Below are 27,172 nucleotides of genomic sequence, written 5' to 3' on the forward strand. Positions count from 1 at the left end.
TTGGAGGAGGATGGTGTGGTGAACCGTGTCAAAGGCTGGAAACAGGTCGAGAAGGATAAGGAGGGAAGTTTAACACGGTCACCGTCACATGGGATGTCATTTGTGACTTTGATAAGGGTGGTTTCAGTACTGTGGCAGGGGCGGAAACCTGATGGGAGTGATTCACACATGGAGATGTGAGAAAGATGTCCACGGATTTGACAGGTGACAACACGTTCAAGGACTTTGGAGAGGAAAGGGAGGTTGGAGATGGGGCAGTAATTTCAAGGACAGAGGAGACAAGGTGGATATTTTGAGAAGGGTTGTGATGACGGCAGATTTGAAGGGGAGGGAGACAGTACCTGAGGAGAGGGAACCGTTATTAATATCAGATAACATGGGGCCCAGGACGGGAAGTTGGGTGGCTCGCAGTTTACTGGGAATAGAGTCGAGGGCGCAAGAGGCGGGTCTCATGGTCAAGATGAGCATGGGGACGGCGTGAGGGGAGACAGGAGAGAAACAAGAGAAAGATGTGAGTTCAGGGCTAGGGCAGGGGAGATCCGGAAGGGAAGTTTAGCTTGGTGGGCTAGGGGAAGGGAGGCAGCTGAATGGATGGTCTCAATCTTAGTGACAAAGAATTCCATGAGTTCCTCGGACTTTTCGTGGGGGGTGAGGGTGGAGGGGGCAGGGGAGATGGGTTTATGAAGATGGTTTGTAGTGGAGAAGAGAAGCCGGGGGTTATCTTTACATTCCAGGATGATCCTGGAATAGTGAGCAGTTTTGGCAGAGGAGAGCAGGACCCGATAGTGCCCGAAAGAAGGCCCAAAATAAGGAGGTATTAGGAGAGATGCCAAAAGCTTGAAGCAAGAGATGGGTTGCATGGAAGGTCTGTAAGAAGTAAAGAACTTGCATTTATATAGCGCCTTTCAAGGCCTCAGGACATCCCAAAACAGAAAATGAAGTACATTGTGAAATGTAGTCACTGTGGTAATGTAGGAAACGCGACAGACAATTTGCACACAGCAAGATCCCACACACTTCATTGAGATAAATGAACAGAAAATCCGTTTCAGTATTGTTTGTTGATGGAGTAATATTGGCATGGACACCAAGGAGAACTCCGCTACACTTTTTTGAATGTTGGCCGGGTATCTTTTACATCTGCCGAAGAGGGCAAATGAGCCCTCGCTTTAACGTGTCGCACAAAAGTGGGCACTTCCGACATTGTTGCGCTCCCTCATTATTGCCCCTCCAAAAGTGCAGCACTCCCTCAGTATTGCCACTCTTACAGCACTGCATTCCTTCAGTGCTGACCCTCCAACAGTACTGCGCTCCCTCAATACTGACTCTCCGACAGTACGGTGCTCCCTCAATACTGACCCTCCAACAGTACTGCACTCCCTCAGTACTGACTCTCCGACAGTATGGTGCTCCATCAATACTGACCCTCCAACAGTACTGCACTCCCTCTGTATTGATCAATGTACCAAGTTTGCTGATGATACAAAGCGAGGTGGGAAAGTAAGCTGTGTGTAGGGCACAAAGAGTGTGCAAAGAGAAATAGACAGTTTAAGTGCGTGGGCAAGATGGTGGCAGATGGAGTATAATGTGGGGAAATGTGAGATTATTCATTTTGGTAGAAAGAATAGAAAATGTAATATGTTTTAAATGGTGAGAAACAATTAAATGTTAGTGTTCAGAGAGATTTGGGGGACCTTGTCCACAAAACATAAAGTCAACATGCAGGTATAGCGAGCAATTAGGAAGGTTAATGGTATGTCAGCCTTCATTGCAAGGGGGTTGAGTACCAGAGTTAGGAAGTTTTGCTACAATTGTACAGGGATTTGGTGAGACCACACCTGGAGTACTGTGTACTGTTTTGGTCTCCTTATCTAAGGAAGGATACACTTGCCTTAGAGGCGGTGCAACGAATGTTAACCAGATTGATTCCTGGGATGAAACGGTTGTCATATGAGGAGAGATTGAGAATAGGCCCATATTCTCCAGTTTAGAAGAATGAGAGGTGATCTAATTGAAGCTTAGTAAATTCTTAGAGGGCTTGGCAGGGTAAATGCTGAGAGGCTGTTTCACCTGGAGAGTCTAGAACGAGTCTCAGGATAAAAGGTGGCCCATTTCGGACTGAGATGAGTTGGAATTTCTTCACTCGGAGGGTTTTGAATCGTTGGAATTATCGACCCCAGAAGAATGTGGATGCTGAGTCATTGAGTATATTCAAGGCTGAGATCGATGAACATTTGGACTCTAAAGGAATCAAGGGATATGTGGATAGGCCGGGAAAGTGGAGTTGAGGTCGAAGATCAGCCATGATCTGATTGAATGGCGGAGCAGGATCGAGGGGCCGTATGGCCTACTCCTGCTCCTTATTTCTTATGAGATTATGACCATCCTACAGCACAGTTCTCCCTCAGTACCGACCATCCGACAGGACAGTGCTCCCTCAGTACTGACCATCCGACAGCACAGTGCTCCCTCGGTGCTGATCCGCATTGTCAGCCTGGATTATGTGTTCAGGTCTCTGGAGTGGGACTTGAACTCAACTTTCTGACTCAGAGGTGAGAGTGCTGCCACTGAGCCAAGGCCAGCACCTGAAATGGGGAGAGGGAGATGGAGGGGCTTAAGGAGACCACACTGGAGCGTGGATATGGCTGAAGGCACGGCTGTCAAAAGTAGGACAAATGAACTGTGGATGCACAAGTTGTTAGAAGTGGAGGAACGGAGTGATGAGCGACTCACCAATCAAAAAGCCAGGGGTGGGATGGAATCTGTCGCTAGGACTTCCGAATTTTTAACAGTAGGAAATTGTATCTCATCTAAAACAGAATGTGGGCCTGACAAACACAAAGACATTGGAGTCATAGAATCACAGAAAGGTTACACCACAGAAGGAGGCCATTCGGTGCATCGAGTCCGTGCCGGCTCTATGCAAGAGCAATCCAGCTCGTCCCACTCCTCCGCCTTATCCCCGTTGTCCTGCATTGTTTTTTCCTTTCAAGTACTTATCCAGTTCCATTTTGAAGGTTATAATTAAATCTGCCTCCACCACCCCATCTGGCAGTGCATTCCAGATCCTAACCACTCGCTGTGTAAAAAAGTTTTTACTCGTGTCATCGTTGGTTCTTTTGCCAATCTCCTTAAATTGATGTCATCTGATTCTTGACCATTCCACCAATGGGAACAGTTTCTCTCTATCTCCGCTCTATCTCGACCCTGAATGATTTTGAACACCTCTGTCAAATCTCATTGCAACCTTCTCTGTTCCAAGGAGAACAACCCCAACTTCTCAAGTCTATCCACGTAACTAAAGTGTCTCATCACGGGAAACATTCTAGTAAATCTGTTTTGTATCTTCTCTCAGGTCTTCACATTTTCCTAAAGTGCGGGGCCCAGAACTAGACACAATACTACAATTGTGGCCGAACCAGTGTTTTCTAAAGGTTCATCATGACATCCTAGCTTTTGTGCTGTTTGCCTCTATTTATAAAGCCCAGGATTCTGTACGCTTTTTTAACCGCTTTCCCAACTTGCACTGCCACATTCAACGATTTGTGCACATATAACCCCAGATCTCACTGTTCCTGCACGAAGGGTTAGGGGAGGCGATCGTTTTGTCAGCGTCCATCTGAAAGCTGGTCCGTGTCTGTGGAGTATGTTAACAAAGGGCAGCATGAAGATGAGGAGGAGGAGGGAGCCAAGGATAAAACATTGAGAAACATCAGAGATAAGCAGGATAGGGTTGGAAGAGAAGCTTCTCCTGGCTCTGATCAGATAGGTGAGTGGAGCCAAGCGAGGGTAGTCCCAACAAAATAGCTCCGTACCGATGAATGAGGAGATCATTGGTACGAGTGTTTGTCTTCCGTTTGTAACATTAAATAAAAGAGGGTATCAGACACTTCCCTCCCTTACACTGGGGAACCAGTGAGACAGACTTGTTATTGTGAAAATGGAAATAAAGCATTAATTGCGGAATTATATAGACTCTTATCAGCGCCAAAGTAGCTTTACAATATAAACACCCCAATAAATAAATAAATAATACAGATAAATGGAATACATTTTGCAACTAACAGTGTCACATAACCAGAAATATGAGTTGCACCGAATACAAACGCTGCCAGATATATTTAGAAACATGGCATGCCTTCCCTGGTGGTCCAGTCGTTCGGATTCAGCGCTCTCACTGTCGTGGCCTGGGTTTGATTTCCGTTTAGGGAATTTGCTCTTACAACAAACAATTGCCAATTTTATAAAATCACAGCAAATTTGTGGCACAGAAGGAGGTCATTCGGCCCATCGCGTCCGCGCCAGCCGAAAATGAGCCACCTAACCTAATCCCACTTTCCAGCCCTTAGCCCGTAGCCTTGTCGGTTACACCACTTCAGGTGCATATCCAAGTATTTTTTAAATGTAACAAGTGATTCTGCCTCTCCCACCCTTTCAGGCAGTGAGTTCCAGACCCCCACCACCCTCTGGGTGATAAAAATTCTCCTCAGCTCTACTCCAATCCTTCCACCAATCACTTTAAATCCATGCCCCCTGGTTATTGACCTCCCTGCTAAGGTAAATAGGTCCTTCCCATCCACTCTATCGAGGGCTTTCATAATTTTGTATTCCTCAATTAAATCACCCTTCAGCCACCTCTGTTCCAAAGAAAACAACCCCAGTCTATCCAATCTTTCCTCACAGCCAAAATTCTCCAGCACTGGCAACCTCCTCGTAAATCGCCTCTGTACCCTCTCTGGTGCAATCACATCTTTTTTGAACATTCTGCCAATTGGGACCTTGTCAAAAGTCTTGCTAAAATCCAGGTAGACGACATCAAAGTACTCCATGTGCGTTCTCACCAAAGCCCTATTTAATTGTAGCAAAACTTCCTTTCTCTTTTTTTTTATTCGTTCACGGGATGGGGGCGTCGCTGGCAAGGCCGGCATTTATTGCCCATCCCTAATTGCCCTTGAGAAGGTGGTGGTGAGCCGCCTTCTTGAACCGCTGCAGTCCGTGTGGTGACGGTTCTCCCACAGTGCTGTTAGGAAGGGAGTTCCAGGATTTTGACCCAGCGACAATGAAGGAACGGCGATATATTTCCAAGTCGGGACGGTGTGTGACTTGGAGGGGAACGTGCAGGTGGTGTTGTTCCCATGCGCCTGCTGCCCTTGTCCTTCTAGATGGTAGAGGTCGCGGGTTTGGGAGGTGCTGTCGAAGAAGCCTTGGCGAGTTGCTGCAGTGCATCCTGTGGATGGTGCACACTGCAGCCACAGTGCGCCGGTGGTGAAGGGAGTCAATGTTTAGGGTGGTGGATGGGGTGCCAATCAAGCGGGCTGCTTTATCTTGGATGGTGTCGAGCTTCTTGAGTGTTGTTGGAGCTGCACTCATCCAGGCAAGTGGAGAGTATTCCATCACACTCCTGACTTGTGCCTTGTAGATGGTGGAAAGGCTTTGGGGAGTCAGGAGGTGAGTCACTCGCCGCAGAATACCCAGCCTCTGACCTGCTCTCGTAGCCACAGTATTTATATGGCTGGTCCAGTTAAGTTTCTGGTCAATGGTGACCCCCAGGATGTTGATGGTGCGGGATTCGGCGATGGTAATGCCGTTGAATGTCAAGGGGAGGTGGTTAGACTCTCTCTTGTTGGAGATGGTCATTGCCTGGCACTTATCTGGCGCGAATGTTACTTGCCACTTATGAGCCCAAGCCTAGATGTTGTTCAGTTCTTGCTGCATGCGGGCTCGGACTGCTTCATTATTTGAGGGGTTGCGAATGGAACTGAACACTGTGCAATCATCAGCGCACATCCCCATTTCTGACCTTATGATGGAGGGAAGGTCATTGATGAAGCAGCTGAAGATGGTTGGGCCTAGGACACTGCCCTGAGGAACTCCTGCAGCAATGCCCTGGGGATGAGATGATTGGCCTCCAACAACCACTATCATCTTCCTTTGTGCTAGGTATGGCTCCAGCCAATGGAGAGTTTTCCCCCTGATTCCCATTGACTTCAATTTTACTAGGGCTCCTTGGTGCCACACTCGATTAAATGCTGCCTTGATGTCAAGTGCAGTCACTCTCACCTCACCTCTGGAATTCAGCTCTTTTGTCCATGTTTGGACCAAGGCTGCAAATAGTTCTGGAGCCGAGTGGTCCTGGCGGAACCCAAACTGAGCATCGGTGAGCAGGTTATTGGTGAGTAAGTGCCACTTGATAGCACTGTCGACGACACCTTCCATCACTTTGCTGATGATTGAGAGTAGACTGATAGGGCTGTAATTGGCCGCTTTGGATTTGTCCTGCTTTTTGTGTATGAGATTTTTGGACTGATATGTAATGTGTATCTCAGTCTGCACTAATAGAATTGACACTCTTTCTTTAAATCTCATTCTACGAGGACATTCTGAACAGGTATCTAATTTGTTTCTCAGGTTTACTATCTTTCAATATTTCTCAATCTGATACTCTACCTGAGTTTTGGGCTTGTATGCAATTTGTATCATATGATACACTTTTCGAATGGATATTGCATGTATTAAAGTCATGTGTGTGAGAGTTCTAGGCCAGTATTCAATTTGAATCTCGGGGGACATCATTGGGATTCATTCTGTACCTTTGAATTGGGTACCATGTGTGATTTCTATCTGGTATTTAATTCGTAGCTAATGTTGCCCTGTTGTGAGATTGACACAGTGCCTTTCACTCTGAGAGTGTGATTTTGGACTGGGATTTTTGTATCTACCTGTCAGCGGGACTGAGTTAGGGGGAAATGGAACAGTGTCTGCCTCACCTACTCTGCTTGACTGTTGGATTGAAAATGTGTCTCTCTAAATTGTGATCAGTGTCGGACTGACTACTTCTGCTGTCTGAGACTGTGGAACTGATTAGCTGTCTGTGTCTCTGTGCTCTGTGAGTGATAATATACTTAATGTGTGTGAGAAGGAGCTGGCTGTACTGTTCCTTCTGCCTCGGGTGGAGGAAGCATCACATTTATTCTGGATCGTTCAAGGGTTTGCCTGGAGAAATAAAATTATCTCTTGTTACTCAGGAACATGTGAGGTCGAAAATACAGAAGTGATCAGTTTAATATCTCTGTTAATGATCATTTTGAATATGCACAAATGAAATCCAGTGATACAAACAGTGTCAGTGTCTGACTCCACTGCAGTACTGCAGCACTCCGCTTCTGCATACCAGGTGTGTTGGGCTGTTTTACAACAATTTAATGACATCCAGACACGGCCCAACCCCTGCACTGATCCATGAATTGGACTACCCGATGGGAAACAGGTCAGGTTTCTAGTCCCCTCTCCCATGGGACTAACCGTTCAACCGAAACCAAACAGCCGCTGTTTAAAATGTGTCCTTCACACTTCTCACCTGGTGCCTGCAATAGATGCTCTTTGTATAACTCCCCACATCCTTACTGCCGGCTCTTTTTCCACTCTTCACTGTCCAATAACAATAAACAGGGTGAGGCTGGAACTAAACCAGGACCATTCACTACTGGTTTGGGGAGCGAAAGCAGCAATGATTTTAATAGCAGGTTCTTCCCATTCTCTCTCCCTTCCCCTGGACACACCCTGTACGCACACAGCCCGAGAATGACCTCTCCCTTCCCCCCGCTCACTCCACGTTCCGGGACCAGTTCCTGATCCACTCCGCCTCTTACAAACATCCCTCGGACTCCACCTGAACTTCCCCCGGACTCAATGCCGATCTGTGAGCCCATCTGCGGACACGGTCCCGAAGCGATGATCTGCTGTAACGAGGCTGCTCTTTGCTCCCTTCTCCCGGGGGCCGTGATCTCTCCATTCCCGGCTGTTTTAAACCATCTTCTTCCGCTCACTGAAGGAATGGCGCCCACAATTCACAATCCAGAAATCGATGGAAACTATCCCCAATTGGAATTTTTCCGAGTCTGATCAAAGGATTTGGGTCTGGGGGAAAGGTCAGAGGGAATGGGGTCCACAGGCAGTGCAGGAACAGGCACCAGAATGGAAAACAGATGGGATTCCACCAGTGCCTAACGCTGGAATCCAGACTGACTTTACAATCTCCAACTATTAAACTAGATGTTTCCATCCCTGCTGTTTCTCTCGGGGTCTTTTGATGGTAAAGAGCCTTTCAGAGATAAAGTGCGCGGCTGTGAAATCAGCCAATGGATTCTCTTCATTCATGGCCCCTATAATGTGTGACTGAGAGAGGATTTCACAAACCAATCCTGGAGAAACATGGGAGGAAAGTGGGAGTCGGTGTATTTGCTGGGATCGTGTAGGGTTAATATCAGGCAGCAACAGTCGCAGATTAATGTAACCGGAGTGAAACTGTAGGTCACTGAGAGTAATATCGAACAGCCCTGAGCTCCCAAACTGCAGATAGTACAACAGGCATTAGAGGGTTAAATGTGACCCAATATTTCTGTCCCTCTCTGTACTGTCCCTGAGTGTGGGATTAATAGTGTGTCTGACCCTTGTACAATATCAGTGAGAGATGAGATTGCATCTTTTGTCTCTCCAACGCGATCTTTCTCGATAAAACAGCAACTTTACCGGTCAGTCTGGAACTAATACTGTTAACGTCTGTCTGTCACTGTGTCTCACCGCTCTCTCTGTCTCTCTCACCATGTCTGCATCCCTCTCTCTCTCTGGTGCTGTATATGAAGGTGGATACTGGTATTGAGCGTGATTTGGACACAGATAGGAAGTGTAAGACTGATACTGTCTCTCTCTCTCTCTCTCTATTGCTGGACATGAAAGTGGGATACTGTCTGATATAAAATAGAGAGAATGAGATGTCCGGGCCGGGCCTCACTGTAACTGGGGATGTGTTCGGCTCCAGTCCCAGTTCATGGTCATAATCTTTTCACAGATTCAAGGCGAGAGTCTCTGTGAGACGGTAACACTGGCGGAGAAACTCCGCGTCATAACTCAAACCCCAACACATGAGATTCTCCAAATAAGCTGGAATAAGGTGTTTGTAAAACGCTGAACCCGTCTGGGAGGTGATGTGTGGGGAGATTGAACAGGGAAACAGAGTTGACTTGTTATTGAACGGACTGTATTTCGGCAGGAATATTAACGATTTCTCTTTGTAACGGGGCTTATTTGAAAGCTTCGGGTTTTGGGAATCCTTGAATATGAAGCCCGGGTCTGTCAGCGTTTGTGCGGAGCGCTGAGGTTCGGTTCTATTATCGATAAACGGTTTGAAACTGTCGGATGGAGAGAACTGGAGGTGGAGCTGGAAGATCAGAGGCCGCTCTCCGCTCTGTCACTCTGACTGTCTCCTCCCCTCCCGATTTCTCTGTTTCATCCCCCATATGGAACCAAAGCGGGTCGGTGGACTCTAAACACGGTTTACTCGTTAACAGGACGAAAGGCGAGTAATGTTCCTGATCTCCTGGGCACCAGGCAATTCACTGTTATTTGTTTCTGTACAGAGTTACATTTCAGTGATTCCCCAGTGAGTTTGATGCGTTATGTAAATAATCCAACAAAATAGAACAGAAACGGAGCGAAGCGCTGAATTCCACAGATGTGGAAAGTTTAGTCGAGCAGTTCTGCTGATTCTTTATGAGCACAGCATGGCAAGTAGTTTAAATAAATACAAGAAATCTGGTGATGTGTGGGTTGGGGTCTATAAGTCACCGTTCAAAGTCCCGGACTGTGGTCACTGCCCCGACTCCAGTCCCATTAATACCTCATCTCGTCCACAACGAGACAAAAGCAGCTCAAAACCACACTGGTAGCGTGATATCAGCGTCTCCCTTCAGACAGTAACCAGCCCTTTCACAGATACAGAGGTTGGCTCTGAAAAGAGCCTTTACATCGAGTTACATTGAACCTACAGTACAGAAACAGGCCATTCGGCTCAACTAGTCCATGCCGGCGTTTATGCTGCTCATGAGCCTCCTCCTTCCTTACTTCATCTCACCCTATCGGCATATCCTTCCATTCCTTTCTCCCTCATGTGCTGTTCTATCATCCCCTTAAATGCCCCGATGTTATTTGCCTCAGCTGCTCCTCGTAGCTGCAAGTTCCACATTCTAACGACTCTCTGGGTAAAGCAATTTCTCCTGAATTCCCTATTTGATTAATTAGCGACTATTTTATATTTATTACCTGAAGTTTTGGACTCCCCACAAGTGGAAACATTTTCTCTACATCTATCCTAACAAACCCTATCATTATCTTAAAAACCTCGATCAGATCAACCCTCAGCCTTCTCTTTTCTAGTGAAACGAGAACCAGTCTGTTCAGTCTTTCCTGATAAGAATATCCTCTCATTTCTGGTATCATCCTTGTGAATCTTGTTTGCACCTTCTCCAATGCCCCTTTGTCTATAATATGGAGACGAGACCTGTTCACAGTATTCCAAGTCTGGTCTAAGCAAGGTTCTATACAAGTTTAACATAACTTCTTTGCTTTTCAACTCTATCCCTCTAGAAATGAATCCTAGTGTTTGATTTGTCTTTTTATGACCTGATTAACCTGGGTCGTTACTTTTAGTAATTTGTGTATCTGTACCACTAGATCCCTTTGCTCCTCTATCCCGTTTAGACTCTTATTATCCAAGCAGTGTGTGACCTCCTGATTCTTCATTCTGCAAGTTTATTAATGCCCTCTTGCATTCTGATGCTTTCTTCCTTTGTATTAACTAAATCCCCCAAGTTGGTGTCGTCCACAAATTTTGGAATTGTACTTCCGATTCCCGAATCCAAATCGTTAATGTAAATTGTGAAGAACAGTGGTCCCAGCAACTGGAACTCCACTTCCCACCTTTTGCCAGTCTGAGTAGCGACTCTTCACCTCTATTCTCGGCTTTCAGTTTTGTAGCCAACTTACTATCCATTCTGCCACCTGATCCTGACTCCACGTGCTCTGAACTTTGCCATGAGTCTACAATGTGGTACATTATAGAAGGCCTTCGGAAAATCCAAATATATCACATCTACTGCATTAAACTTGTCTACACTTTCTGTTGATTCTTCAAAGATTTCAATCAGGTTGGTCCTGTCCTTTGGGTTATCAGATTAAGCCTTGGCCGGTTTACTTGATCTTGAAGCTCACAATGCTGGTTTTCTTCGGCATCAGCACGGCCTGGATATCAGACAACACCCTGAGCGATGGTCACCCGTCCCAGCAGCTTGTTGAGCTCCTCGTCGTTGCGGATGGCCAGCTGCAGGTGTCTGGGGATGATGCGGGTCTTCTTGTTTGTCCAGGGCCGCGTTGCCGGGCAGCTCGAGGATTTCAGCCGTCAGATACTTGATGCACAGCAGCCAGATAGACCGGGGCTCCGGCACCCACACGTTCAGCATAGTTCCCCTTTCTCAGGAGCCTGTGAACACGGGTAACAGGGAACTGCAGTCCGCCCCGGGATGAGCGAGACTTGGCCTTGGACAGAGCTTTACCGCCGGTTTTTCCTCTTCCAGACATTTCCACAATCTCACAAACACTTTCACAAAGAATGAAGAAATCCTCCCGCACTCGCCCTTCTTATACCTTCTGGAGGAGTGCAGTGGGGACACTTGTGATGGGTCTCTCTCAGAGTGTTTACACTGCCCGCTCACCCTCACTGATATTCTATCTTTGAATTGCTGTAATATTGACCTTTAGTCATATTGCTGCTCCTCCTCCTTTCCCTATTTCCCTGTTCTTTCTAAAGATCTGAAAGACTTGAATATTAAACTGCCATTCCTGCCCAGTTGGTGGTCAGGTCTCTGTAATGATTTAATGTAATTATTTAACTTTACTCAAAGGCTGATGTGAGCTGTGGTAAAATGTATTTCCAGCTGGTCAAGTATTGCAGGTATCGACTGTCTCTTCAGTCCGATATCAGGTGAAGAATTACTGGCTGGTGTGGAATTTCCATTGATTGGGGGTTGGCGAAATCGACTGGGCGGAAACAGGAACTGCAACAGAGCGAGAAAGGATCCGTCAGAAACCAGTTCAAATGAAGAACAAAATCCAACAGCCTGCAGTGTCTGTTCAGGATCTGATGTTTGGGAACTATTTTATTGTTGATTATTTTCAGCGGTGGTGGTATAGTGGTGAGCATAGCTGCCTTCCAAGCAGTTGACCCGGGTTCGATTCCCGGCCATCGCAATTAAGTGTTTTTATTAGTTTATTTCCATCAGAAACTCTTAAGTTTACAATCGAATTTGATGCAGTTCAGTTGGATATTGTTTCCAAAACATAATCGGGTGTAATTATAGTAAAATGTTTTCAACCTTCATTTCTTTTCCCTATCGAAGGAAAAGAGGAAAAACATGCTGGAAATACTGAGTTACCAAGGGTCTAATGAGAGTGAGGAAGGGACATGATCTGTTAGCCTTTATTGGAAGGGTGTTGGAATATAAGAGTAAGGAGGTCTTGCTGCAATTGTAGTATGAGGAAATATTGTGCAAAATTGGCCAATATTGGTTGGAGTTTAGAAGAATGAGAGTTGATCGCATTGAAATGTATAAAATTCTTAGACGGCTTGACAGGGTCGATGCTGAGAGTCTGATTTCTCTGGCTGGAGAGTCAAGAACTAGAGCTCATCGTCTCAAGATAAGGGGTCGGCCATTTAGGACCGACATGAGGAAACATTTCTTCACTCAAAGGATTGTGAATCTTTGGAATTCTCTACACCCCAGAGGGCTGTGGATGCTCAGTCGTTGAGTTATATTCAAAGCTGAGATCGATAGATTGTTGGACTCGAGGGGAATCAAGGGATATGGGGATCGGCGGGAAAGTGGAGTTGAGATCGAAGATCAGCCATGATCTTATTGAATGGCGGAGCAGGCTCGATGGGCCATATGGCCTATTCTGCTGCTATTTCTTATGTTCTTATGTAAAGAGCTTTATTTCCAAGTGTGCTGACGACAATAATTTAGGTAGCACAGTAAACATTGTAGATGGGAGCAGAAATTTGCAAAGGGACATTGATAGATTAAGTGAATGGGTGAAACTGTGGCAGATGGAGTTCAACGTGGGGAAGTGTGAGGTTATCCCTTTGGACCATAAAACGATAGATCAGTGTATTTTCTAAATGGCAAGAAGTTAGGAACTGTGGGGGAGGATAGAGATTTAGGGGGTCCAATACAGAAATCACTAAAAGTGATCACTAATTCACTAAAACAATGTTAAAATGGAGATTAAATTTTGATCTTTATCTCAATGGAATTGGAAAAAAAGCAGTGCTCTGGTTAGGCATCATTTAGAGTTCCGTGCTCAGTTCTGGGCACCGCACTCTCTCTAATGGCTTGGAATGAGAAGGGGTTTTTCATTAAAGGAAGCTCACTGAAATACAGGGTTTTTGAAGAGTTATGATCAGAAATGGGAGCGGAGCTCATTTCCTGCTTCACACTGTTACAACACATGGAGGAGAACAGCATCAATGAAGATAAAGGGAATGAAATGAAATGTGTCACACAGTTACATCTCGCTGCTCTGTCTGACCATTTTAGTCGCTACTTCCCTGTAGAGGGATTTGAAAATTTGAAGGAAAAGCGTTGGGTGAAAATCCTTTTGCTTTGGGAAATCCTGAATCAATAATGAGGCTAAACTTGATGCCTGAGCAAGAAAACGAGCCGGTGCGACTCACCTGTGAACACATTGAAAACACGCCACAAGTCATTCAGATTGTCATCTTTTTGGATCAGTGCTTTCAAAGAATATCCTCTGTTATGATTCGTGTTCTGTTGTTGCTGCCGTTCACAACAACCTACCTGTGCGAAATGGGATTTTCGACTTTGACAAGGTTAAAAACAAGAGAAAGAAACTCAACAGCGCACCTGAGATGCGTGAAGCACTTTCATCCTGTGATCCAGATTGGAACGAGATCATGACCAACTGACAGACCCACCCCTCACATTGAGGAAGTGAAACTCAACCTGATCTTCTTTTACTGTATTTATACTGTATTTAAAATGTTTTTCAAGCAACGTCGATGTCTAATTTTAATTATTACTTGAAGTGAATTGAAGAGCGAGCATGGACTCACCTTTATTGGGATTTGATGAAAACTCCAGTCTGAAGTTATTATTGTTTGAGGTCCCTGGGGGAAGTGTTTTTCTTCCACTGGGTCACGAGAAAAATAGTTTGATAAACTCTGTTCTACATTGTACGGTCAGTGTCTGTTCAGCAAACCCGCTCTGAATTCCTCAGTCTGTATTTCCAGAAACGGTCTGTGGGCGACGCGGGCAATAGAACATTGACCCACAACCTGCGACTAATGGCGGCCGGAGAGCCCACAATCCAACGCGCCCCAGAAACCCCTCTATCTCTCCAAGGCGCTGATTTATCCGGCCGGCTGCCCCCTTCGAATGGAGATAGACCATATTCTACCGCGCGCGGCATAGTGGGTAAGGTCATCCGCCATTGTAAACCCATCTCGCTGATAATTCTGTGATGGGGTTTAGAAGGACGAGGTTCATCCAATCAAAAGCAAAATAATGCGGATGCTGGAAATGTGAAATATAAAGAGAAAATGCTGGAAATCCTCAGCAAGTGGAGAAAATCATCCTCAGGTTTCTGGTTGGAACTAGCAAACGTGCTTTTGGACGAAGCAGAAAATAGCTCAAGGCCGTTCTCCTAACTTTACAGACAGCCTACAGCTTAACATGTTGGTGCTGAGGCACAGGAAACCTCTTTTCCTTTCTCAAACCTAAAAGCTTTCTGTGTCTGCCCGAACACGGCTGTTTTGCTCGAGCACTTGCCTCTGCTCATCAGCAGGGAGTGCCTTTGAGTAACAACACGTCAAACCGCTTTCAGGACAAAAAGTCTTCCATCAGTCAACCAGACAGACAGGGCTCTCGCTGCTCCCTCAAGCTGGAGGCGGCTGTTCCTTCCCGGTGACCTCGTCTGCCTTCCGCAGGCTCGGGCTCTTCTCAGCATCATTCACGATTACTGTGGCTTCCCGTTCTGCTGTTGCTCACTTGCTGATGTACGATATCGCCGATTGGAGCAAAGTATTGATTGTATTCAGGGAGGGGCTAACCCAAGGCAAGATTTCTCTGCTGCCCATGGAGCTGCTTGGAGGCGAGTGCAAAGCAGCAACTGTGAAGGGCAGGCACCGAGTAAATCTCCGTCAGGCCCACGTGACTGCACGAGTCGGGGTGTTCAAAACGGTGAACAATCACGAAACAGAAGGATCTTTGCTGCTTCCCTTCGATCGCTCAGCTGGTAGAATAGAGGACTACAGTGGAAAACAAAGCAGAGTCACCCTTAGGTTGCTGGTTTAATTACGGCTCCAAGCAGCGAATGTGATTTTGGAATAAGAAGCAATTAGATCAAGGCCGCTCACTGTGGCTTCCCGTTCAGTTGTTGCTCACTTGCTGATGCTCGATACCGCCGATTGGAGCAAAGTATTGAATATATTCAGGGAGAGTGCAATTCGTGGCGCTGCTTGGAGGCGAGTGTGAGGCGATCATTGTGAAGGGCAATTTCCCGAACACAGGTGGGGAATTAGCTCCAATAGTATAGAGTTCAGTGAACATGCGAGAAATAGCGGGATCGATACCCAATTCTCCACTCATTTTTTAACTTGGGGAATTGTCCCAAAACAAAAATGGTGTCAGTTTTCAGTAAATCCGCAACCCACGGAAATCCGAAGCTTCGATGAAGAGAGGTCAAGGGGCAGAAAATATTTTGGTGTGCTGCAGTAAGCAAAAGGTTTTGATTTTGGTGTTTAGCAAAGATGGAAAGGTGAAGTGAGACATGGAAAAAAGCTTCACAGGTCCTGATATCATTTCTGTGGATTGAACTCAGGATTTACAAAGATAATAAAACTAATGCATTCTTTGCTGTGTTAAGAGCGTACGAACGACGGAGACTGCCAGGCAGCAGTCACAGTTAGGACAGTTTGCAAGCTATCCTAAAGTCATAAAGTAATGGACAGTTGGCAAAAACAATCCAGTCAGGCAGGAGTTGACCTGACAATCTTCTGATTTGTCATTAGACACGCTATCCACTGCTCCACTGGTCGAGGGTGTGCAGAGAAAGAAGCAGCTCACACTGCCACAGCGCTGCGGTATGAGCAGGATATGAGTCAGTCTCGGTCATGCACACGTGACTCCACGAGTCCGGGAGTGTCAAAAGGCGCACAGTGAATATTTACCAAAGAGAGCAATCTTTGCTGCTTCCCTTCGATCGTTCAGCTGTTACAGCGGAGGACTGCAATACAATTAACAGAGAAAAGTCATCCTTAGGTTTCTGTTTGGAACGAGCGAACGTGCTTTTGGAGTAAGCAGAAATTGGCTCAAGGCCGTTTTCTTTACTTTACAGACAGCCAAAAGCTTAACATGTTGCCGCTGAGGCACAGGAGACCTCCTTTCCTTTCTGAAACCAAAAGCTTTTTGTTTCCGCCCGAAAATGGCTGTTTTGCTCGAGCACTTGCCTCTGCTTAGCAGCAGGGCGTACCTTTGAATAACAACACATCAAACCGCACTCACTTTCAGGCAAATAAGCCTTCCATCAGTCAGTCAGACCGACAGACAGACAGAGCTCTCGCTGTTTCCTCAAGCTCGGGCTGCTGTTCTTGTCCGATGACCTCGTCTGCGTTCCGTAGGCTCGGGCTCTTCTCGGCATCATTCACGATGACTGTGCCTTCCCGTTCTGCGGTTGCTCACTTGCGATTACTCGATTGGAGCAAAGTGTTGAAAAAATTCAGTAAGGTGGCAATTCGTGGTGCTGCTTGGAGGCGAGTGTGAAGCGACTATTGTGAAGGGCAATTGGATTGGCCAACCAGGGGAATTAGCTCAAATGGTAGAGCGCTCGCTTAGCATGCGAGAAGTAGCGGGATCGATGCCCGCATTCTCCACTCACTTTTTTACCTTGGGGACAGAATCGACAGGCATTTGGAGAGGCAGGGACAAATTAGGAACAGTCAGCATGGTTTTGTGAGAGGAAAATCATGTCTCACGAATTTGATTGAGTTTTTTGAAGGGGTAACCAAGAAGATAGATGAGGGCTGTGCAGTAGACGTGGTCTACATGGACTTCAGCAAAGCATTTGACAAGGTACCGCATGGTAGGTTGTTACATAAGGTTAAATCTCATGGGATCCAAGGTGAGGTAGCCAATTGGATACAAAATTGGCTTGACGACAGAAGACAGAGGGTGGTTGTCGAGGGTTGTTTTTCAAACTGGATGCCTGTGTCCAGCGGTGTGCCTCAGGGATCGGTGCTGGGTCCGCTGTTATTTGTTATTTATATTAATGATTTGGATGAGAATTTAGGAAGCATGGTTAGTAAGTTTGCAGATGACACCAAGATTGGTGGCATTGTGGACAGTGAAGAAGGTTATCTAGGATTGCAACGGGATCTTGATAAATTGGGCCAGTGGGCCGATGAATGGCAGATGGAGTTTAATTTAGATAAATGTGAGGTGATGCATTTTGGTAGATCGAATCGGGCCAGGACCGACTCCGTTAATGGTAGGGCGTTGGGGAGAGTTATAGAACAAAGAGATCTAGGAGTACAGATTCATAGCTCCTTGAAAGTGGAGTCACAGGTGGATAGGGTGGTGAAGAAGGCATTCAGCATGCCTGGTTTCATTGGTCAGAACATTGAATGCAGGAGTTGGGATGTCTTGTTGAAGTTGTACAGGGCATTGGTGAGGCCACACTTGGAGTACTGTGTACAGTTCTGGTCACCCTATTATAGAAAGGATATTATTAAACTAGAAAGAGTGCAGAAAAGATTTACTAGGATGCTACCGGGACTTGATGGTTTGACTTACAGGGAGAGGTTAGACAGACTGGGACTTTATTCCCTGGAGAGTAGGAGGTTAAGGGGTGATCTTATAGAAGTCTATAAAATAATGAGGGGCATAGATAAGGTCGATAGTCAAAATCTTTTCCCAAAGGTAGGGGAGTCTATAACGAGGGGGCACAGATTTAAGGTGAGAGGGGAGAGATACAAAAGGATCCAGAGGGGCAATTTTTTCACTCAAAGGGTGGTGAGTGTCTGGAACGAGCTGCCAGAGGCAGTAGTAGAGGCGGGTACAATTTTATCTTTTAAAAAGCATTTGGACAGTTACATGGGTAAGATGGGTATCGAGGGATATGGGCCAAGTGCAGGCAATTGGGACTAGCTTAGTGGTATAAACTGGGCGACATGGACATGTTGGGCCGAAGGGCCTGTTTCCATGTTGTAACTTCTATGATTCTATGATTCTATAATTGTCCCGAAACAAAAATGATGTCAGTTTTCAGCAAATCCAGAACCCACGTCAATCCGAAGCTTCGATAAATAGAGGTCAAGGAGCAGCAAATATTTTGGTGTGCTGCAGTAAGCAAAAGTTTGTGATTTTGGTGTTCAGCAAAGATGGAAAGATGAAGTGAGACATGGAAAAAAGCTTCACAGGTCCTGATATATTTTCTGTGCATTGAACTCAGGATTTACAAAGTTAATAAAACTAATGCACTCCCTGCTGTGTGAAAAGCACACGAACGGTGGAGACTGCCAGGCAGCACTGCCAATTAGGTTAGTTTGCAAGCTGTCTAAAGTCATAAAGTAGTGGACAGTTTGCAAAAACAATCCAGTCAGGTCGGAGTCGACCAGACAATCTTCAGACTTGTCATGAGACAAGGTATCTCCTGCTCTACTGGCCAAGGCTGTGCAGAGAAAGTAGCAGCTCACACTCCCACAGCGCTGCGGTATGAGCAGGAACCGAGTCAGTCTCGGTCATGCACACGTGATTCCACGAGTCCGGGACTGTCAAAAGGCGCACAGTGAATATTGACCAAAGAGAGCAATCTTGGCTGCTTCCCTTCGATCGTTCAGCTGTTACAGCGGAGGACTGCAATACAATTAACAGAGAAAAGTCATCCTTAGGTTTCTGGTTGTAACTAGCGAACGTGCTTTTGGAGTAAGCAGAAATTAGCTCAAGGCCGTTTGTTTTCTTTACTTTACAGACAACGAACAGCTTAACATGTTGGCGCTGAGGCACAGGAGGCCTCCTTTCCTTTCTTAAACCTGAAAGTTTTTTGTGTCTGCCCGAAAACGGCTGTTTTGCTCGAGCTCTTGCCTCTGCTCACAAGCAGGGCGTACCTTTGAATAACAACACGTCAAACCGCACTCACTTGCAGGCAAATAAGCCTTCCATCAGTCAGTCAGACAGACAGAGCTCTCGCTGTTTCCTCAAGCTCGGGCTGCTGTTCTTTTCCGATGACCTCGTCTGCGTTCCGCAGGCTCGGGCTCTTCTCGGCATCATTCACGATTACTGTGCCTTCCCGTTCTGCGGTTGCTCACTTGCGAATACTCGATACCGCGGATTGGTGCAAAGTATTGAAAAAATTCAGGGAGGTGGCAATTCGTGGCGCTGTTTGCAGGCGAGTGTGAAGCGACTATTGTGAAGGGCAATTGAACTCATCAAGCAGGGGAATTAGCTCAAATGGTAGAGCGCTTGCTCAGCATGCGAGAAATAATGGGATCGATGCCCGCATTCTCCACTCACTTTTTTACCTTGGGGAATTGTCCCGAAACGAAAATGGTGTCAGTTCTCAGCAAATCCAGAAGCCACGTCAATCCTCAGCTTCGATAAAGAGAGGTCAAGGAGCAGCAAATCTTTTGGTGTGCTGCAGCGAGCAAAAGTTTTTGATTTTGGTGTTTAGCAAAGATGGAAAGATGAAGTGAGACATGGAAAAAAGCTTCACAGGTCCTGATATCTTTTCTATGGATTGAACTCAGGATTTACAAATTTAATAAAACGAATGCACTCCCTGCTGTATGAAAAGCGCATGAACGGTGGAGACTGCCAGGCAGCATGACCAATAAGATAAGTTTGCAAGCTATCTATAGTCATAAAGTAATGGACAGTTGGCAAAAACAATCCAGTCAGGTAGGAGTTGTCCAGACAATCTTCTGATTTGTCATTAGACACGAAATCCACTGCTGCACTGGTCCAGGGTGTGCAGAGAGAGTTGCAGCTCACATTGCCACAGCGCTGCGGTATGAGCAGGAAATGAGTCAGTCTCGGTCATGCACACGTGACTCCACGAGTCCGGGAGTGTCAAAAGGCGCACAGTGAATATTGTCCAAAGAGAGCAATCTTGGCTGCTTCCCTTCGATCGTTCAGCTGGTACAGCGGAGGACTGCAATACAATTAACAGATAAAAGTCATCCTTAGGTTTCTGGTTGGAACTAGCGAACGTGCTTTTGGAGTAAGCAGAAATTAGCTCAAGGCCGTTTTCTTTACTTTACAGACAGCCGACAGCTTAACATGTTGGCGCTGAGGCACAGGAGACCTCCTTTCCTTTCTTCAACCTGAAAGCTTTTTGTGTATGCCCGAAAACGGCTATTTTGCTCCAGCACTTTCCTCTGCTCACCAGCAGGGCGTACCTTTGAGTAACAACACGTCAAACCGCACTCACTTTCAGGCAAATAAGCCTTCCATCAGTCAGTCAGACAGACAGACAGACAGAGCTCTCGCTGTTTCCTCCAACTCGGGCGGCTGTTCTTGTCCGATGACCTCGTCTGCGTTCCGCAGGCTCGGGCTCTTCTCAGCATCATTCACGATTCCTGTGCCTTCCCGTTCTGCTGTTGCTCAATTGCGAACACTCCACACCGCGGATTGGAGCATTGAATGCATTCAGGGAGGGGGCAATTCGTGGCACTGCCTGGAGACGAGTGTTAAGCGATTATTGTGAAGGGCAATTGGCCCTGTTCCGCAGGGGAATTAGCTCAAATGGTAGAGCGCTCGCTTAGCATGCGAGAAATAGCGGGATCGATGCCCGAATTTACCACTCACTTTTTTACCTTGGGGAATTGTCCCGAAACAAAAATGGTTTCAGTTTTCAGCAAATCCATAACCCACGTGAATCCTGAGCTTCGATAAATCGAGGTCAAGGGGCAGTAAATCTTTTGGTGTGCTGCAGTCAGCAAAAGTTTTTGATTTTGGTGTTTCGCAAAGATGGAAAGATAAAGTGAGACATGGAAAAAAGCTTCACGGGTCCTGGTATCTTTTCTTTGGATTGAACTCAGGATTTACAAAGTGAATAAAACTAATGCATTTCCTGCTCTGTTAAGAGTGCACGAACGGTGGAGACTTCCAGGCAGCACTTCCAATTAGGGCAATTTGCAAGCTATTAAAAGTCATAAAGTAATGGACAGTTTGCAAAAACAATCCAGTCAGGTTGGAGTTGACCAGACAATCTTCTGATTTGTCATAAGACACGGTATCGACTGCTGCATTCGCCTCTCGGGTGTGCAGAGAAAGTAACAGCTCACACTCCCACAACGATGCGCTATGAGCAGGAACCGAGTCAGTCTCGGTCATGCACATGTGACTCCACGAGTCCGGGAGTGTCAAAAGGCGCACAATGAACATTTACCAAAGAGAGCAATCTTTGCTGCTTCGCTTCGATCGTTCAGCTGGTACAGCGGAGGACTGTAATACAATTAACAGATAAAAGTCATCCTTAGGATTCTGGTTGGAACGAGCGAACGTGCTTTTGGAGTAAGCAGAAATTAGCTCAAAGCCGTTTTCTTTACTTTACAGACAGCCTACAGCTTAACATGTTGGCGCTGAGGCAGGAGACCTCCGTTCCTTTCTTCAACCTGAAAGCTTTGTGCATCTGCCCGAAAACGTCTGTTTTGCTCGAGCACTTGCCTCTGCTCACCAGCAGGGCAAGTGCACCTTTGAGTCACAACACGTCAAACCGCACTGACTTTATTACGAACAGAAGACAAACATAAGTCTTCGTTCAAAAACCACCCTGCAGGTGGACACGGAGTGAGATAAACACAGGGCAGAGATGCAGACAGTATCAGGAAACATCGGGAAGTAGACAAGAGAAATAGATTGAGCGCTTTGTTATCAGAAAAATGTCTGAACCTCCACGGTCAATGAAAGGGCTTTTGTTGGTCGGTTTCCCATTGAACCGGATAATTCGGGAGAACTTGGTGGATGTTTGGTTCGGTTCCCTTGACCCCACCAGCGGAAAAGGTTTGTCGATCCCACCCGACAACTCGTTTCAAAAGCCACTCTGTCCAAAGCAAATGTATCCTTCCAGATTAAAAGGGAATAAAACTTGAAAAGAGCGTCACTGTGGATCAGTTTTCTCTCACTCAAAGTAAACTGTTCAATTCAGTAAAAGATGCACCTTCCAAAGAATCAGGGAACAGCCACTGTCTCCCTTTTTGGCAGGAGAAGAAAATCGATGTGAATGTTTCTGGAGACCAAGTTCCAACATAATGTTCCTGCCCGGAATCGAACTGGGTACTTTTTGCGTACAAAGCAGACGTAATAACCGCTACACTACGGAAATGGATAATATTTCACTAAACAATGGGCAACTGAATGGTGTCCTCTCTCTGCTCGCAGTTGGAATGTGTTGTTTCAAGTGCAGCAAGAGATGCAGACAGTGGCTGTTCCCCCTTTGCTTTAAAAACTCTCAGGGTGGTGGGTTTGAGCCCACGTTGGGCGAGTACCGTTTTAAACTTTTCTGCTGCTTCCACCGGTGAGCCCCAGCTCTGACACTTCCCCCACCCCCCTCTGTCTCACCGCGCACGATGGGGCCGCGCCCGGGCTGAATATCTCCAATTAGGTTTCCGCCCCTGTCGCAGCATGAAATGGTCCTGATCAAAGTCACAAATGATACCGGATGTGACTCCCACCATGATAAACTATCCCTCCTCATCCTTCTCAAATACAATATCTCAACGTGCTGTTATGCTGTTAGACGAGTTTCCTCTCTCTGCTCTTATTTGGAATGTGTTGCTTTTCCGTCTGACAACACTTAGTATCATCGTGTTATGTTAGTCCACAAGAGGAGATCATTCGGCCCATCGTGCCTGTGCCGGGTCAAATGCACATTTTCGTTCAAAATTCGTTCAGGAATAGATTGAGTGCTTTGTTATCAGAAAATTGCCTGAACCCCGACAGTCTACAGCTTTCCACCTCGATATCAACCACACAGCCTATTTTTGTGTCACCCGCAAATTTCTTCATCATGCCCCCTACGTTTAAGTCCAAATCGTTAATGTATACCACAGAAAGCAAAGGACCAAGTACCGAGCCCTGCGGCACCCCACTGGAAACAACCTTCCAGCCACAAAAACACCCGTCGACCATTACACTTTCCTTCCTGCCACCGAGCTAATTTTGGATCCAATTAGCCACATTCCCTTGGATCCCATGGTCCTTTCCTTTTTTGACCAATCTACCATGTGGGAACTTTTCAAAAGACTTGCTAAAATCCATGCAGACGTCATCAATTGCGCTACCCTCATCGATCCTTCTTATCACCTCCTCGAAAAATTCAATCAGGTTCGTCAGACACAACTTCCCCTTCACAAATCCATGCTGACTGTCCTTGATTAGTCCGTGCCTTTCGAAGTGACAGTTCATCCTGTCCCTCAGAATTGATTCCAATAATTTGAAATGGAGTCTTTCGCCTGCTTGCTGCAATTAAAGATAAGGCGGTTATGTGCAATCATGCCCGGCTAGCTCAGTCGGTAGAGCATGAGACTCTTAATCTCAGGGTCGTGGGTTCGAGCCCCACGTTGGGCGAGTATCATTTTAAAGTTTTATGATGCGTTCACTGGCCAACGGTGCGGAATTGATGCAGAATGAAACGTTAAGTTTGTAATCAGGATGGCCGAGCGTTCTTAGGCGCTGTGTTCAGGTCGCAGTCTCTTCTGGAGGCGTGGGTTCGAATCCCACTTCTGACATTGCTTATTTTTTACTAAGACGTGGAAGTATATTATTTGTGGATTGGCCTGCAGCTGATTTTTCGACCAAGTTGATTTGCTCCTCCCACAAAAGCAATTGGCTTTGTCATGGATATGTGACTTGAGAAGATTCCAACGGTGAAATGTTTGACATATTAATGACCTGGACAAAGAAATAGAACAGCAGTGGAAACTTTTAAAACGGTGATCAATAGAGTCCAGGAGAAAGATATCCCACTAAAAAGCAAGAACAAACTTGCCACAAATGAAACACCAGGGATGAATAAAGAAATAAGGGCAAAATTGAAACTGAAGAAAAAGGCCCACACTGGACAATAAAGGAGAGAGGGGAATGTGAAAAGACTGGGAAAGAAGTCTAAAGAACTATTGGAAAGGCGAAAAGGAATATCAAAAAAGCAAAGTATTCTCGACACATCAACAGCCAAAGAAAATTTAGGATAGGAATTGGGCCACTAAGGGATACACACGACAAACTCACAGGCAATGACAGCGAAATGGCAGATATATTAAATAATTACTTTTCTTCAGTATTTACCAGGGAGACTACTATTGTGGGCATGACAGTCGAAGAAGAGATCAAAAAATATGTAAAGACATTTAAGATCGAAAGGGGGGGAGATAATTGATAAACTCATCAAACTGAGAGAGGAAATTTCCTGTTAGGAGCCTAACCAGAGTTTCAATCCGCTCACCCACGATAATTTCCGTATTACTGTTCAGGAGCTCATTTCACAGGGACACGATTACTGCGCACCATTTAGAGAGGCTCAGTGAAAGGCGGAAATTGATCTATTACTAGAATCATAGAATAGGACAGCGCCATTCGAATGACATTCGGCCCATCGTGCCTGTGCCAGCTCTCTGAAAGAGCTGTCCAGTTAGTCCCACTCGCCTGCTGTTTCCCCATAGCCCTGATAATGTTTCCATTCAAGCGTTTATCCAATTCCCTTTTGAAAACTGTGAGTTAAAAAAAAACAATATTGAAAGGGGTGCTGGGGCCTCTGCAGCGTCCATGTACAGTGTGTGATGATTGAAGTTATCAAGATGGTTGCTTTACACATGGTATGATGTGCAATCATCCTGAAATATCTTCAATATCCAATACAAATTGAATTGCAAACCTGGCGGACAATCATTGGAAAACAAGTCACGAGTGAACGCAAATCATCTGGGACCCGTTTTCAGCCTCACGGCACTTTAAATCAAGTGAAATAACTTTGCATTGAAAAGATTTGGATCTTGCATCTGTGCCTTTGTCTGTTCCATTTCTTAAAGTTGCTGGTGTCTGATGATGTACACGCCTCTGCTCCCTCTATTGAACAAGAAAAGAGGTGTTTGACGTTGACGGGACCTGTTGGTTATGAGCTCATCCTTTCCATTGAGTGGGTTCGCGTCTTTTGAACGGCGTCAGCTTTAGCCCAGCGGTGAACTTCGCAGCAAACAAGTTCGACACCGTCTCACCGCGGGCGCTGACTGACATGTTTATTGTTATTTCTTTCAGACCTAAATAAATAGTAACCGTGATTTCAAATTTGCACCAAGTGATTTTTAGGTAGTCGCCTTTAAATGTTTCAAAGGCGACTCCTAATTTATGATAGTCCGGCCATTTCACCAGCCGTGTTGAAAACAAAACATGTCCCTGCTTTTCGCGTCTTTTTTCGAAAGGCAAAAAATATATTTCCCGTGACCTCTGAAGGATGGACAAGTACATTTCAGAAAACTGAAGCAAATTCACCGAGTTTAAATCGTCTGACCACGTTAAAGGCGATATATATGCAAGTAATTGCTGTCTGTTTCTGTGGTTGTCTTTTTTCTGTGTGTATCCATCTGCAGGTCGATTTTGAATCAATACCAGTATTCGTGTCAGTTTGTTGCATGAAATAAATGAGGGTATCAGGCGCTCCCCTCCCTGCCACTGGGTAGGTACTGAGTCAGGGTTTAGACCAAACATCTGTTTTGTTTTGTGTGAAAAAGCAATTACAACCTTCATTCGGGAATTATCCAGTCTCATTTGAGCGGTGAAAGAAACAGTGACCCCGATGTGATGTGAACACGCAGCCTTTTGACCTGGAGTCAGACCTTTGCGCCACGCACTCTGAAGACAGGGTCCTGGATGTTATTATGCATATGAATGTTTCTCAAACACCGTTTCATTTATTGGTTGAATAGATAGGGCTTATCAAATCTCCGCCAGGTCCCACCGGGTGTGAGACAGTATTGGAAGCAGCCTTCACCCCCAATATCACCCTCGCTTCCATCGCCTGCTCCCAGCGGACTGCAACAACAGGGCTGGGAGATATGGACTTTATTCACATTGAATCAGCTGTGTGAATCATTAAATATTTACTCATTGTTAATGGCAGCAACGTTTCAAAATGTTCTTCGCCGGTTTTGGACCGGAGACTTCTCGCGTGTTATGTGAACATGATAACCACTACACTCCGGAAACCTAACACCTGATACTCCGTGTTAGGGATATAACCCCTCAGCCAAACTCATTTCCTTATTACTGTCCAGGAGCTCATTTCACAGGGATACATTTACTGCGCTGTATTTCGGAAGGCTGCAGAGAAGGATCGGTGGTGATGGTCAGGCAGGGAATCCCAGAGCATCGCGCCCACACAAACATTTCACTGTTTTTTTTTCATGTGGCTGATATCCGACAGCAGTGTAAATTATGGCGAATCAGGCATGCTCAGATGACATTGTTCACAGAGTGTTTTCTTGCAGCCAAATCACACATTAGAAAACTTGAAAAGAGTTTCGGAGATCGGAGCCATTTAAAGTGCTCCCAGTTACTGGAAATCAGGAATTAAAACCTGACACCGGCTTGAGGGCTTCCAGAATGAGGCAATGAATCCTAAAGTGGGAAAAAAAGATGCAATTTTCGTCTCTGAGTGGGCTCGAACTACTAAACATTTCGGTTAATAACCGAACGCGCTGACCGATTGCGCCACAGAGACCGTGCGGTTCTTTTTCTTGCAAGATACACTAAAGCAGCGTGTCACCGAGCCAAAGTTGCATGTTGCAGCCACAGAAATGCAATTGACCACGATCAGTGTTACTTTCCCAGAAATAAAGGATGGGACATTGTTTGTGGAAACATGGAAACGGTCTGGTCTCGCTCACAGCGTCGATATCACCGCCAACCAGCTCTCCTGCAACCGGCGCGCCCACCGGTGCTTTGTCTGTTACTCAGCAGCACTGTGGGAGAACCTTCGCTGCACTGACTGCAGCGGTTCAAGGAGGCGGCTCACCACCACCTTCTCAAGGGCAATTAGAGATGGGCAATAAATGCTGGCCTCGCCAGCGACGCCCACATCCCATGAACAAATAAAGAAAAATCATTCTGAGCGTCCCGACGCTGATGTCAGGTTTTGATCGTTGATGTCAGATTTTGATCCCTGATCTGCAGTAACTGGGAGCGCTTTAAATGGCTCCGACATCTAAATTTCACCCACAACATCAGAGTACCTGTTCCAGGGGGACATGCCTACTCAGCTGCGTCTTTTCCGC

General features: G+C 46.0%; 4 non-coding genes across 4 annotated transcripts; 3 read left to right on the forward strand and 1 right to left on the reverse strand.

Annotated features, from left to right (window-relative positions):
* The first annotated feature begins 12,009 nt into the window (after nucleotides 1-12,009).
* On the forward strand, nucleotides 12,010-12,081 carry trnag-ucc (transfer RNA glycine (anticodon UCC)). Its single transcript has one exon. It is a non-coding gene; the product is annotated as a tRNA-Gly (tRNA).
* An 11,320-nt stretch (nucleotides 12,082-23,401) lies between these two features.
* Nucleotides 23,402-23,474, forward strand: trnak-cuu (transfer RNA lysine (anticodon CUU)). Its single transcript has one exon. It is a non-coding gene; the product is annotated as a tRNA-Lys (tRNA).
* Nucleotides 23,475-23,552: 78 nt separating this feature from the next.
* On the forward strand, nucleotides 23,553-23,635 carry trnal-cag (transfer RNA leucine (anticodon CAG)). Its single transcript has one exon. It is a non-coding gene; the product is annotated as a tRNA-Leu (tRNA).
* Nucleotides 23,636-26,544: 2,909 nt separating this feature from the next.
* Nucleotides 26,545-26,619, reverse strand: trnan-auu (transfer RNA asparagine (anticodon AUU)). The gene has a single exon. It is a non-coding gene; the product is annotated as a tRNA-Asn (tRNA).
* Between the last annotated feature and the right edge of the window lie 553 nt (nucleotides 26,620-27,172).

Source organism: Heptranchias perlo, unplaced genomic scaffold (genome assembly GCF_035084215.1).
Source record: "Heptranchias perlo isolate sHepPer1 unplaced genomic scaffold, sHepPer1.hap1 HAP1_SCAFFOLD_50, whole genome shotgun sequence".
Classification (NCBI taxonomy): Eukaryota; Metazoa; Chordata; class Chondrichthyes; order Hexanchiformes; family Hexanchidae; genus Heptranchias; species Heptranchias perlo.